We start from the raw sequence: 14,439 nt of genomic DNA, 5'->3' as shown, positions 1-14,439 counted from the left end.
AAGAGACATGATTATTTTCAGTATCACATCCAGATATGGTTCCTTCAAATCCTTATTATAAGGCAGCCTCACTTCAGTACATACAATGCCATTATAGCTAGTGTAGTTCCCGCAGTTAGCATATTGCAGGTTAAAAAAAAAAAAAAATGAGGATGGCATTTTAAATTCTTAAGCCAAGTCATTTATGCTTTACATATATAATTCACACATAATTTTGAGTAATGTGTTAGAAGAAGGATTAAATGTGTCAACCAAGTTATGTTTCCAAATAGGAACATTTCATTATTTTGGACTAGGCTGGTGGATGCTGAAGGTTTAGTACTTCAGTTTCTGCTTCAAATAGCTGCTTTATACAATTATAGTTCTTTTTTTAAAATTTCTATTATATCATTATTGTTCTAATCAAAATACTGCTAATGTCAGTTCACTCTTCTATAAGTAACTCTATTGGAAATAATTTATACATTCTGTATATCAATGCAATTCTATATATTAGACACAGTTATAAGTGTTCTTGGGAATACAGTTATAGAGTTCTTTACCATAAAACTATTATATCAAACCGGATGTCACTTAGGAAAGCAGTATACAAGTGTTAATGGGAAACTTTGAATAAAAAATAGTCACTTAGGGTAAACCAATTTTGTCCAATTATCTTCCTACTACATACCCTATATCCTCTCTTTCCTCATTCTACTTGAACTCTTTAGTTAGAGTCTGTATACTTTTCATCATTTGATCTCCAGAGTGTGGCACAGGGCCTATTAGGATAGACACTCATGGATGTTTACTCAGTTCATCCAATCATGGAGTCCCATTCATTGCCTGGCCTTGCCCTAGGTAATGGGTTATAGCAGCGTACAAAAATAAAAAATCCCTACCCTCATGGGGCTTGCATTCTAGAATGGTGAAACTTATAATAAAAAGTAAAAACAGTTGATATAGTACACTAGATGTTAGTAAATGCTATGGGAAAAAATAGATCTGTGAACAAGAATAATAAACATTGGGACAGAGACAGCTACAGTTTCAAAAGGGGTGTCACATATGTTCCCACCAAAGTTCTATCTGAGTGAAGACCTGAAGGAGTAAGAGAACCAGCTGTGTGGAAATAGGGAGGAGGAGCATTCCAGGTAGAGGGTAGAGCAAAGGCAAAGATCTTAAAGCAAAAGACTATGTGTTCAAAAAGCAAGGATGCCAGCCCGGCTGCAGTATGAAACCAAGGGGGATACCAATAGGAGATGAAGTCGGAAAGGTAACAGGGAGCCAAATCCTGTGTGTGTGACATCTAGGTCATGTTAAAGACCTGAGCTTTTAGAATAATCAAGTTGGGAAACATTGAAGAATTAAAGCAGAAGCATGACATAATTTAACTTGGGTAGTTTACAAGATCACTCTGGTCCCTGTATTGAGATTGAGAAGAGAAGGCCTGAAGCAGGGAGACATGGCCATGGAGAGGAAGCAGAGATACCTGCACCACCAGATACAAACACTTCAAAAAAACGAACGAACATGTAATCGATCGGGAAACAGGAGGAGAACTCCCTGCAACAAAATTATGAGTATAATTTGCCGAGCTCTCAGTATGTCACAGAGAGGACAGTGCATTTGTCTGGCCTCCCACAGGTATGTGGTTTGAAAGGGAGAAATCACTTTTTGAGATAACTAATAGTGGGTATGTTTCTTTGTCACTGCACCGAAGGTCAAATAAACAGTAGTCTTTTTAATGCTAGTTGCAGTAAGAAATCTGAAACCACATCAGTCAATGTTCTGTACTCTGTTACACTGAAGTCCATTGGTCTACCTTGCACTTCGATTGGAAGTTTTATTCATTCATGATCTTATAATGTCATTATAAGAACATTATAATGTTTTGGTAATTTGGAAAATATCGGCTCACTGAGTTACGCAAATATTACAAACACTGACATATTTTATTATACAGTATTTTAAAATAGCACTTTCGCTTGTATCATGTCCATTTCATCAGAAAAACCTTGAGTATTAGGAAGCACAGGTGGCAAATACAAATTGTTCATAATCATAATTTTCATTTGAAAGCTCAAAATTTACCACTGGCAATGAATTGTCAGTTGTTTTTCTTGAAATGACTCACTTTCTTTATTTGTGAGAAAATGTCTGCCAGACACCCAGTTAAGAATCACAATAATTTTTTTGTCAGTTGCTCTTTCGAATAAAAAGTGTATTCCATGAAAAAAGCACAAATGCTTTCCTAGGGACAACTATCTTCCTTTAGTATGCAATAGTAAGGCTTTATGTGTCACCCAGAATATTAAAGACATATACTCGAGTTGAAATCTAATATTAATTATATTAATATTATATATAATATTAATATTTTTACTGTTTCCTCTAGGGCATTCTTAAATGTCATTTAAGGAACTTATTTTTTTAAATGAAAGTGCTTGTTGATGACTTCTATGATAGTTTGGTGCCAGTACCTTAGCTATGCTAAGACACCAACAATTTTCCCCTCTATTACTTTTGTATCTTTGGAGCTAATGTGAAGAACATGGTGAAACAGACAAACAACATGTATTTTTATGAGAATAATTTTGATTTCTCAGACCCCTTGCAAAGGTCATGGAGACTTCTAGGAGACTGTGGACCAAACTTTGTGAACCACTGGTCCAGGAGACTGGGAGATTGAATGTACTGGGGAAATAAAACATGATCATCAGGTAGCTTCCAAGTTCTTGGCATGAGCTTAAAGTGAAAACTGAAAGTGGTTGTGTGTTTTTCACTAGCCTTGTTCAACTGTGTGCATATTGGCTAAGATTAGACAAAGGGTGGAATTAACCAATATTGTAGTTTGGTTGAGCAAACGCTTGGAAAGGAGAAGTTCAAGAGAATTGAGTGTGCATACCAAAGAGTGATAAGGATTGACTCTGAAATTTAAGCTGTAATAGGAGGAAAGTAAAGAAGTGATGGAAGAAGGAATAATACAAAAAAAAAGATGACAGGATTAATAAAAGCTGTGTCTGAGCAGGGTCTAAGGATTGTTTTATTTGGTTCTAATTTGGAGCTAGGAAGTTGGGAGGTATCATTTGGACATGAAATATTTGAGAATGAGATTAAAGATATTTAAAATTATAAAGGATGTCTAAGGTGTGGCCCTCTATATAAACCGAGTGGACTCTGAATTCCTATCATTGTTGAAATTAATAAGGACTCTATGGTCAGGCCATTCAAGATGGCTGTTCTCTTGCTTTCTGTACATGCCATGTTTGACCGGTCATTCACATGACTATCCAGTCCTCTGAATTATAGGGCTTAGTCAGTAACTGTTGATGTGCTTGCCCCCTGCCCAGCTGCTGGTTTCCCTGGCAACAAATGAGCCAACCTGATGTCAATTCCCTCTATAAATGGTAGCCTCCTTCTCCCCTGAGTAGCAAAAACTGCTTTCATGTCCTGCTTGCCACCATCTGCCATCCTCGGTGGGGTGTTGCTCCAGGACCTTTTGCTTCAGATGTGTAAAGTCCCCTATCCTATAAACCATTGATGTCTTTGTCTCTGTATCCAGGCTCTTTCTTCAGTCTCCTGGCTGGGCAACTACAAGGCTTGCAGGCCTACGGGTGCAGCCCAACAAGGACTAAGAAAGAGAATGACTACCATGTTGTTGCTCCATGATCAGGGCTAAATACTGGAGCTAAGACCTGCCTCTCTGGTAGTGTGGGTAGTGATAATAGATGCTTCAGGCATAGTCCTACAAGCAAGGTCCTGGTGACTGGGATTAAATATATTTTGCATTACTGTTCAAGAGAACTCTCCTCCTCCCTCTCCCCACCCCTCCCCAAGAAAGGCAAGAGCTACAGTGGGAGGCTGTTCCCACTCATTTAGTTCCAATGTGATGAAGAGGGTAACAGGTGGGTGCCTCTTAGCAATTGTGCTCTCATCTGCTGGTGCTTTATACACAATAATTAGTGTAGGCCAAATCCAGTGTTTATCCCTAGAGAGCTGAAAACTTTGAGTGGGCTCAGCATTTCCTTACTTGTGACCTCAAGGAATATCTTATAGTAATTGGACTTTATGAGGAAAAGAACTCAGTATACACTATCTTTCTCATTCTGCTAAAAAAAAATAGATATTGGAGGGGAAAAAAATGACATTTAAACTCTAACATTGAGGCATTTATTTTTCGGGAAGCCCGTGTATGGGAGGAAAAATAACTTTAGCTGTACACTTCTAGGTTATTGGCTGAGACCCACCTGTAATAAAAGAGAGATTGATAGGAAAAAAACAAACAAGTCTAATGATGTATATACCTCCTGTATACATGGAGAGACCAGAAAAACTGCGTAACTCTGAATGGCCCAAGCCACCACCTTAAATATCATCTCCAGCTAAAAACCAAAGATGTGGGGGGAGAAGAAAGGCCAGTTGTGGGAGGTTACCAGGAAAAGCATAGTAAACAAGGGTATAATTGTCATGCAGATTTAAGTCCAAGCCTTCTTCACTGATAAGTTTCTAGAGATTTGGTCTCCTCCTCTTCCTGGCACAGAGAGGGAGACACTCTCACAATGAAGATTTCTCTTATAAATGTGAATGGACCTTACAAAGGAAAGCTTTCACCCTTTTAACCCAATTTTCAGAGCTTTCCTGTGTCTGCAGTTTCATAAAAATAACCAGTCTAAAATAAACCTTATGCCGCATAGATATAATCTGGGAGTGGCAAATTCTGCTCCCCTTCCTACATTCCTTCTTTGTAAGAAGGACATTTTTTAGACCAAGTAAGAACCTCCAGAGGCATCACATTAAATATGGAAAAATGGAATGGGATTAGACCATAAATAGAAAGAGTATCTAGACAGGGTAATTAAAACTGGAGCCTGCTTATGGAGGTTCACGAGATGGGAGAATATGTAACAGGGATAAGATTTATTTAACATGTGCATAAGACCTGTATTTCACTTACTTCCATGCTAACAAGACTGTAATTTTTGTTTGTCATGATACTGCTATGACCCTTCCCTCTTCTATGGCTTTGCCAACCCATTCCAGGATTTTTCTGTAATTGAGAATGTGGAGAGTATTGGAGGTGGACTAGAGGTCAGAGAAAGTAGAGAAGGATTTAGCACAAAAGATTAAGGGAAAGAAAGCTGGGAGCATGGGGGGCTGGGTGGAGGTTCAGAGAAGCGTTGTTGTTTGTAAGGAACTGAATCTCTTAATCTTTCTTTAGAAGTTGCATTTAAATACAATAATGCCCCCTTATCTGAGAGGAATACATTGCAAGACCCCCAGTGGATGTCCCAAATTGAGGGTAGTATTGAACCCTACTTATACTAACAGGTGGGCAGCATGTACAGCGTGGATACAGTGGACAAGGGTAGTTCATGTCCTGGGTGGGATGGAGTGGGACAGGGAGAGATTTCATTCACGCTACTCCGAATAGTGCATAACTTACAATTTATGCATTATTTCTGGAATTTTTCATTTCATATTTTCAGACAGCAGTTGACCATGGGTAACTGAAACCATGGAAAGTGAAACCTTGGATAAAGGAGGATAGTGTATTGGAAATTTTTTTATTCTAATTTCTAGATTTGCTTACATGTTAATCCATAGACTAGACCATGTAAGCCCTGCTTTTATTAGGATTTTACAGTCTTCACATGCAGCTCACACTGTAGAAAACTCTCTTACCATTTCCTGCATACACTATAACCAAACATGCTATAACCATGGTTCTCAAACTGTGATTCAAGGTATCATGGGGCACTGCAATAAACTCTCAGAGGCATCGTCAGGTCTTTTAAATATTCAAGGGAAATACACTTATATTTGTTGCATACCATATGAACTACTACTATAATTTGTTTGGACTTAAACTACCTAATAAATGGATCTGTCATGAATTTCTTTTGACCTATAGTTGATATGAAAAAATTACTGAGACATGAAGGGTCATGAATCAGAAAGTTCTATAAGTCTTCCAAGTTTCATTCCTTCTCCCATTGCTTTCATTTCACCTTAAATAATTTATTCCCCATCTTTATTTGAAATATAATTCCTTACTAATTTTCATATTCAGTTTCAAATGCTCCCTCCTCCAGAAAGACTTCCCTTATACCTACTGACCTCCCTGCCTCCATTCTCTGAACTTTTGGTCTAATATAAAGGGGAGCAGAATTTGCCACCCCAAAATGTACCTTTTTGACATAAGGATTATTTTAGGCTGGTTATTTTTAAGAAACGGCAGACACAGGACAAGCTCTGAAAACTGAGTAGGTTACTCATTTGTAAGGGACATTTATATTTATAAGGGAAATTTCCATTTACGAGGGTCACAAATGGACCTCTCTGTACCAGGAAGAGGAGAATGACTAAATCTCTAGGATTTATCAGTGAAGAAGGCCTGGACTTAAATCTGCATGACAATTATACCCTTGTTTACTGTGCTTTGCCTGACAAACTCCCATAACTGGCTCTCCCTACCTCCAACTTCTTTTGTCTTTAGCTGGAGATGATATTTAAGTGGTAGCTTGGGCCATTCAGGGAGCAATTCAGTTTTCCTAGGTCTCTCCTATGTATACAGGAGCTATGTATGTTATTAAACTTCTGTTTGTTTTTGTCCCATTCACCTCTCTTTTATTATGGCAGGGTGGGAGGGTGTGTCTTAGCCAAGAACCTAGAAGGATAAAGGGAAAAAAATGTTCTTCCCCTACGATTAGAACACTACTGTCTTCTCTCCTACAACACTGTAAACTCCTTAAGAGTAGAAATCACATCTCATTTGTAGATTGAGATTTTTAGAGGTGGCAGAGACTTGAGGGATTATTTACTCCAAAATATCTTTTACACAAATGAGGGCAGTGAAGCAGAGAAAGAGTAGTTGATTGACAAAGGTAGCACAATAACTTACTGGCAGAACTGAGACTGAATCCCATATTTTCTGACTCTTGGTAACATTTATTCACACAGGGAATTTCAAGTAACATGTCTAAAATATTTGATGAATATATTATTAAACTAATGATGAAATTAAATTGACTTTTTATCAGGATAATATAAATTTTCAAGATATAATCTCCTAAGAAAAAATTAGGTCTAAGGTACCATTTGTATGTCTTTGAGATTGACATTAAGATAATTGAGTAATTTCTATTCACGTGTATTTGCTGAGTGAAAAATCTGGGCTTTAAGAACTTCCCATATATTTCTACCTTAATAGGGTCAGAGGTGTAACAATAAATACCCAATTCATTACAGTCATTTGAAAAAAAAAAAATATATGGAACATGTGATGGCGTGAAATTTTGCAGCCATGTGGGAATTGGTAGTTTTATGCTGTAGTTAGAAATTATGTTGTTATTACCAGCTATGTTATTTTTTTGGCTGTATGTAATTTTAACTTACAGTCAATGAATTTACAGATTTTTATAAAGTAATAGCATTAATATTTTTATACTACCTACTATTAATCTTTCATTGTAATCAGATATTTGTCTTTATTTCCTCTGGCAAAGAATATGTTGAAAGTTGTTGCTTTGGTAAATAATAATAATAATATAAATTAAAATTTACCTGACATTCGCATAGCACAGGGAGATCAGCTCGGAATTGTGACCAGCTAGAAGGGTGGGATAAGGAGGGTGGGAGGGAGGGAGATGCAAGAGGGAAGAGATATGAGGATATATGTATAACTGATTCACTTTGTTATAAAGCAGAAACTAACACACCATTGTAAAGCAATTATACTCCAATAAAAATGTTAAAAAAAAAAAAATTTACCTGACATTTATAAAGCTTAACACTGATTTTCAACTTACATGTGTTATAGTCCAAATTACATATTTATAATATTTTTAATATCAGTACAATATTCTCTCTGTATAATATGGACTTTTTATAAGCAGCTATTTTCTTTAGATTAAATAGACCCGTAAAGTTGCCAAATCTAATCATAAACTCTGGAAGTGTTCATATGTAAACTTAGTATACAACTGAATTCTCTCTAGACATGTGTACACACACACATGCAAATGTATATTATATAAATTTGGATATCTCTAGAATCATGGAACTACCAGATTAATTGAGAAAGTCCATTTAATAAGACTGACTTTTAATATGTTCTTTTTTACGTTTCCAGAATTTCATAGTGATCACTGCCATGAAATGAGTCAAGAAAGTCTGAGTCTTAGGACAGATTGCCCTAAAATGAATTAGTGCTTAAGACAATTATATCAACTGTTTGTACTAAAAAAAAAAAAAAAAAAAAATTTATTTATTCATTTTCTTTGTATATATACACATATATATACACACACATATACATGTATATATACAGAGAGAGATCTTTTCTTGAAAAAACATTATTTAAATTAATTTGATTCTTGATCTGAAGTATTTTAATATATGACATATTTCTATTTCTTTTTTTTTTGTCCTTACTCAAAAACTTTTTAATGTGTCACATTAAGGGATCAGGTTTTTATGGAAGTATCTATTACATGTATTAGTTATTCAGAATGAGATTGATTTCTCTTCTACGCTAAATAAATGTCGTAAAAATTTCAGTAAGAATTTGTTAATATTATATCAACTTGTAAATATTTCAACTTATGACCTGATTTTAAGCTTTGCCTTTGATTGCATTTCACAATTTACCTGCCAGTTAGAACTCTAGCACCAAAAGGTGTAGGAATTCTAATAACAAATGCCACACATACCTCAGTCCTTGGATTTCTGTTTGGATGATATGGGTGTCTAAGACTTTCAGGCAACCAAATTATTTGGTTTAATGAAGAGGAATTGAGACTATTTTTACAACAGTAGCAAAGATTTCACCCTTTGAGCCACAGTTATGCTTAACACAAAACACACCACTCATCATCTCTCTAACTCCTTAATGGTTCTTCGAAATGTTTACTTTAGGTAGAGAAAGCTTCTTAAATATTTCTGGAACTAACCATTTAAACAAAGAGTAGACACAATACACTGTGGAATGAATATTACAGACACAGAACCATCATTACAACAAGCAGACAAGCACAAAGTAAAGGCTGACCAACTTTTTTTTTAACCCTACACTAAAGCTTGAGAAGTAAACTATCAGGAGGTAAAGAGCAATCAAGATAAAAAGATCAAAATGGCACACTCAAGTAGATTTCTCAAAGTCTTTCTCTATTACACTTTCTTTATTATCCTTTCTCCATAACCTTGAGCAGGACTAAATAGATTTAATCCCTTGTGTGAATCTTATTTATCTGAGGGTATTTTATGACTGAAAACTCAACATGCTTTTAGATATCTATCCACCCTTGGTTGAAAATAAAACAACCTCATTGGTTGTCTAGTGTACATTAAGTAGTTTTAATCTGTTCTGCTGGGGTTTTTTTAAAGCTTCTATGGCTTCATTTTTTTTTTAAGTACTCCCTTGTGTTAATTGTAGCTGATTTGAACAAAACTCTGCAGTTTTGCAGCTGGTTTTCTAAATAACCTTGCGGCAGTCATGTAATATACTTTTGTGATTCCATTTCTCTCAACTATTTAAAAAGGGAAAACTAATTCATGTGTCACAGAGAGGATATACAGGCTCTATAAAATATAAAGATTTACATGATGGAAGATATATTTTATGTATGCATCTTTTATAAAACAAAATTAAAATCTTATTTAGTAGTTCCTCAAATCCCCCATCAACTTTAAGAAAAATCTTATTGATCATTCATAATATTGAGATATGCTTTGGGTTCTTAGGGGAAAGGGCTTATCGGTTACATAATTAGTGACCAAATAAAAACCCCAAAACCCCACATAACTGAATAAATAAGAGTGAGATAGGTAATGTTACTTTATTTGAGAAACCAGGGAACTGGGGAAGGGGAAAAGTAGAAGTTAGAGCAACCCATCCATCCCGGTTTGGTAGGAGAAAGGGTAAGGAACAGAATTTACCTCAAACTTTGTTTTTAGATTGGTCAAGTATGAGACCAAAACAAACGTGTGTGAAGCATAAGAATGTAACTATCCTTACTCCTGTGGTACAAATGATGAGCTTTAGTGATTCTTGTGTTGAGATGAATTTATGATGCTCAGTATATCTGCTATAAATAAAACATGATCTAAGAAAAATAATGGGATAATGAATAGAAATACTTCCAACCTAGTTTCAGTCCTCTGTTTTCTAGTTTTTTGACGTGGGAATGTTATTTAACAACCCTTTGCCTCAATTGCCTAATCTCTACACAGGCATGACAAAACCTAAATTACAGCACTAATGTCTTCTTCTTGTGGATTAATGAAAATGCATTTAAAGTACAGAGCATTGTGTCTTATAAAAGGTTGTTTAAAAATAGTAGTTTTCATTCATTTGTAGCTAAGTAGACATTTCTAGGTTGGTACCAATCAAAATTATAAAATAATTAGATGGATTGTATAACTTTAGACTACTGAAATGGTCTAGGATCACTCACTCACACCATTTGAAAAAGAAGGAGGGGCTTCCCTAGTGGCACAGTCGTTAAGAATCCACCTGCCAATGCAGGGGACACGGGTTCGAGCCCTGGTCCGGGAGGATCCCACATGCCGCGGAGCAACTAAGCCCGTGCTCCACAACTACTGAGCCTGTGCTCTGGAGCCCGTGAGCCACAACTACTGAGCCCACGAGCCACAACTACTGAAGCCCATGCACCTAGAGCCCGCACACTGCAACAAAGACTAGCCCCCGCTCACTGCAACTAGAGAAAGCCCACGTGCAGCAACGAAGACCCAGTGCAGGCAAAAATAAATAAATAAATAAAGTAAATTTATTAAAAAAAAAAAGAAAAAGAGGGAGAAGCGAGTTCATATGGGCTCAAAGGGGCAGCAATCCAGTGCTCTTCACAGCCACTGCAACCAGTGTCCAGAAGGAGGGACCTGCTCCGTGTGTGTCTCTCTGCTAATTGCCCTGTGAGAAGCCCAGGGCCGGAGAATTTATAGCTTGGGTTTTAAGACTTATTTCTTTCTCCAAACCTGTCTGCGGAGTGGGAAACACACTGTTGCTTTCAGAATATATTCTTGCCAAGTATTTAATTTCAGTCATGTTAAAAATATATTCATAGAAAAATCACTTAATGAAAGTTCAATGAAATGTTAACCAAAATGATGACTAATCATGATTTTTATACATTGTACAAGATTTTTCAATGTGTTCTTTAATTTAAAGTAACTTTCAAATTATGTCACATTCCCTTTGATATAACAATTCTACTTGGAATTTATCTTAGGGAAATATTCAAAGAAGTGTATAAATATACCTACTGAAACATCATAAACAATAGCAGAAAGAAGCAACTGAATTGTTCATCAGTAGATGATGTTGTTGAATATTATCAATATATAATGTTGATCAGCATTAAGATGATTTCTTAAAAGATGATACGTACAAAATGCACATGCAGTAAAATATGCAGCCATTAAAGAGAACTAATATAGTCATTGAAAACATACACAATATATTTTAAGACAAAAAATGAATAAAATAGCATGTTTTAGGTACAGTATAATCCCAATTTATTATAATTATATATATATATTTTTTTAATAAGAAGTTTGTACTTAGAAACACAAAAAAGTTTATTGTAGATTTCTCAAGGTGATGGGTTTATAGGTTTTCTTAATTTTTTAATAGCTCTCTTTTTTATTTTGGCATTGAGCATAAATGATTTTCTATCAATACTTGGAAAAATAAAGGGTAAAATGACAATTTATGAATCATGCAAAGCTTATGATATTTATTTATTTTTAACATCTTTATTGGAGTATAATTGCTTTACAATATTGTGTTAGTTTCTGCTGTATAACAAAGTGAATCAGCTATATGTATACACATATCCCCATATCCCCTCCCTCTTGCGTCTCCCTGCCACCCTCCCTATCCCACCCCTCTAGGTGGTCACAAAGCACTGAGCTGACCTCCCTGTGCTATGCAGCAAGCTTATGATATTTAAAACAGACCAATACTTATAATTTTAAAATCAAGAACTTGAGATAATAGAATTTTAAATATCTAGTCAAATGTCTTTATTTTTCAGATAAAGAAACTGAAGCCTGGAGAGGTAAAATTATCTTCTTTATGTAGCTCATTAAGTACCCAATGCATGCCAATTCTGTGATTCTGTAATGCTTTTAAGTTTGCTTTCTTCATTCCAAATAATTAAGTAGATGTTACACATGCTTATATTATTTATGTGCTTGAAGATTACAGCACAATTTTGTGCAACACCATAATCTGATTCAAAGACCTGGCCATGCCAAGTCTGTAAGATGGGCTTTTAGATAACGTACTGTTTTACCTCCTCCCCATTCCTCAACTTGTTGTTTGTTCGCTTTCATTTTTAAAATACATGTTGAAATAATGCAAGGATTATGTGATCACTGAGGTTGCGAAAGTGCAGTCCTCACTATGATTTATGGGGGAACCCTGGACCCTCTCCCCATGAGTCCTGAATGCCTTCCACTGGCTGAGGTCTTCAAAATGGTAACGAGCTCCCTGCGGTTTCACAGCCCAAGGTAAAGTGGAGAATCCACATTCCACCCATTCCTTCTAAGGAGGGAGCTTGTCAGGCCTTCAGTACAGAGCACAGCTGCTGAGACCACAGAGGAGATTCCCACAGACCTAGACCGTATCAGTCCAGGCGCTCTCCCCCAGGGCTCCACCCCAGCATCTAACCTCAGCACCTGCTCCTTTCCTGCCACCCTCCTTCCTGTGAATCAGATAAAAACCCAGGCTGCTTTGTGACCGTGTTTCTCACGGTCATTTAAGCAAACAAGTACTCCACACCCCATTTCTTATTTCAGGTGTGTCAAATGCCCAGAAATTTGAAATCAAATAGTAATAGAGTCAGAATGATGGCAGAAAGTCCGATTTCCTATATTTCTTAAAGAAGTCCTTGAGATTTTTATGAAGATAGGCACTAACTCACACTATGGTAAAAATTAGGATTTTAAATAATTCGACAGCTAAGACCAATTTAATTTTTCCTTGAGAAAATGCACAAACAGGCAATTATTCTCACCAAATCTATTTAAAATGCACAGATGAACACATCCTAACAGTCTAATGTCTGTGAAAAAATAGAAAACTTCTTGAAATATAATTCTTTAATTCAATGACATATTGTTGCAATATTAAATAGTGTCAGTAGGTACTCCACTGTTCTTAATGATAACCTTCACACTGTTTGTAAAAGTATAAAGCAGTGAAATAATTATTTATAGTTTCTAAATCTTTTATCAGATAGAAAGAAATTCTGGCTAAACTAACCGCCTTGGTTTTGTATTTTTCCTCTTTCCTTGAAGATGTGTGTACTTGCATTCAGTTTGCTAGTTATTAAAAATGATGGCAAGGGGCTACATGTTCTTGACAGCTTTTCTTTAAAAAGGAAATTGATGTTATGTAACATAGAGCTCTTACTAAGTAACCCACTCTAATGTTTTCTTCCCCTTGGGCTTTCTCTCAGTCTCCACTGCTAGCTTAAGGACCCAAGAAAGCTGAATTTTGAGCTGGAAGTTTTCCTAATAGGAACCATAAAAACCATCCTTGAAAGATTTTGATTTCTGCCTTTAGATGTTCATAGTTCTCAGATTATAAAATAAAGGTGGACCATTATTGAGTGCAACAATGACAGTTGCACAGATTTGGTTATTTCTAAGACAATAAAAATTGTAGGAGCTGACATAATCACCTCCTTTAAATTGTAAAGGAGCAAAAGCAAAATTATAAGCCTTCCTTTTTTAAATAGTGGAAATTATTTTCTAATATCTTTATATATTGTATATTAATAAGCAACCCTACAATTAAGTATATAGTCTAACATTTTTCCTCTCCTAGTGGTAGAAATTACAGAGCGGGATTCTATGCATAATTTTCTATTAAATGATAACTGTTTCTAAGAATATCATAATTTACTACCAATTGATAAATTACCACATTACATTTACAACCTAAAGTTATCTTGCATATTAAGTTCAAAAGCTTTGGTTGTAAGACTGCTATGAATGGTGATAGGAATCATGACCCTCCCCTCCACCGCAGAAACTAGAGATAGTCATCTACAGGGTAGGATCAAGGTGAGAATCGCTTGGGGAAATGTGGGATTCTTGGGAGCCTAAACTTTCCACCACGCCCTCTTCAAGCAGCTATGATCTGGCTTCTCTGTCTACTGACAGTGACTGCACCTTGAAGCAAACCAGTGACCACCCCCAACACCCTCACTGACAAAGCCAAAGCTTCTGCTTTTACTTAGAGTGTGTATTTCAACTGAGTTTCTACTTCTTGAAATTCTCTTTCTTCCCTTGGATCCTCTACGCTTTAACTTTGGTTTATATTTTCTTTATCCCTCTTTCTGAAAGTTAAATGTTACTGTTCTCCAGAGTTATTTCCTCAGCCAATTTCTGTTCTTGAATTGTCTCTTGCTGAGTATTCACATCCATTCT

Source organism: Balaenoptera physalus, assembly GCF_965194825.1.
Source record: "Balaenoptera physalus genome assembly, chromosome: 8".
Lineage (NCBI taxonomy): Eukaryota > Metazoa > Chordata > Mammalia > Artiodactyla > Balaenopteridae > Balaenoptera > Balaenoptera physalus.
Note: the sequence above shows the minus strand (reverse complement) of the source record.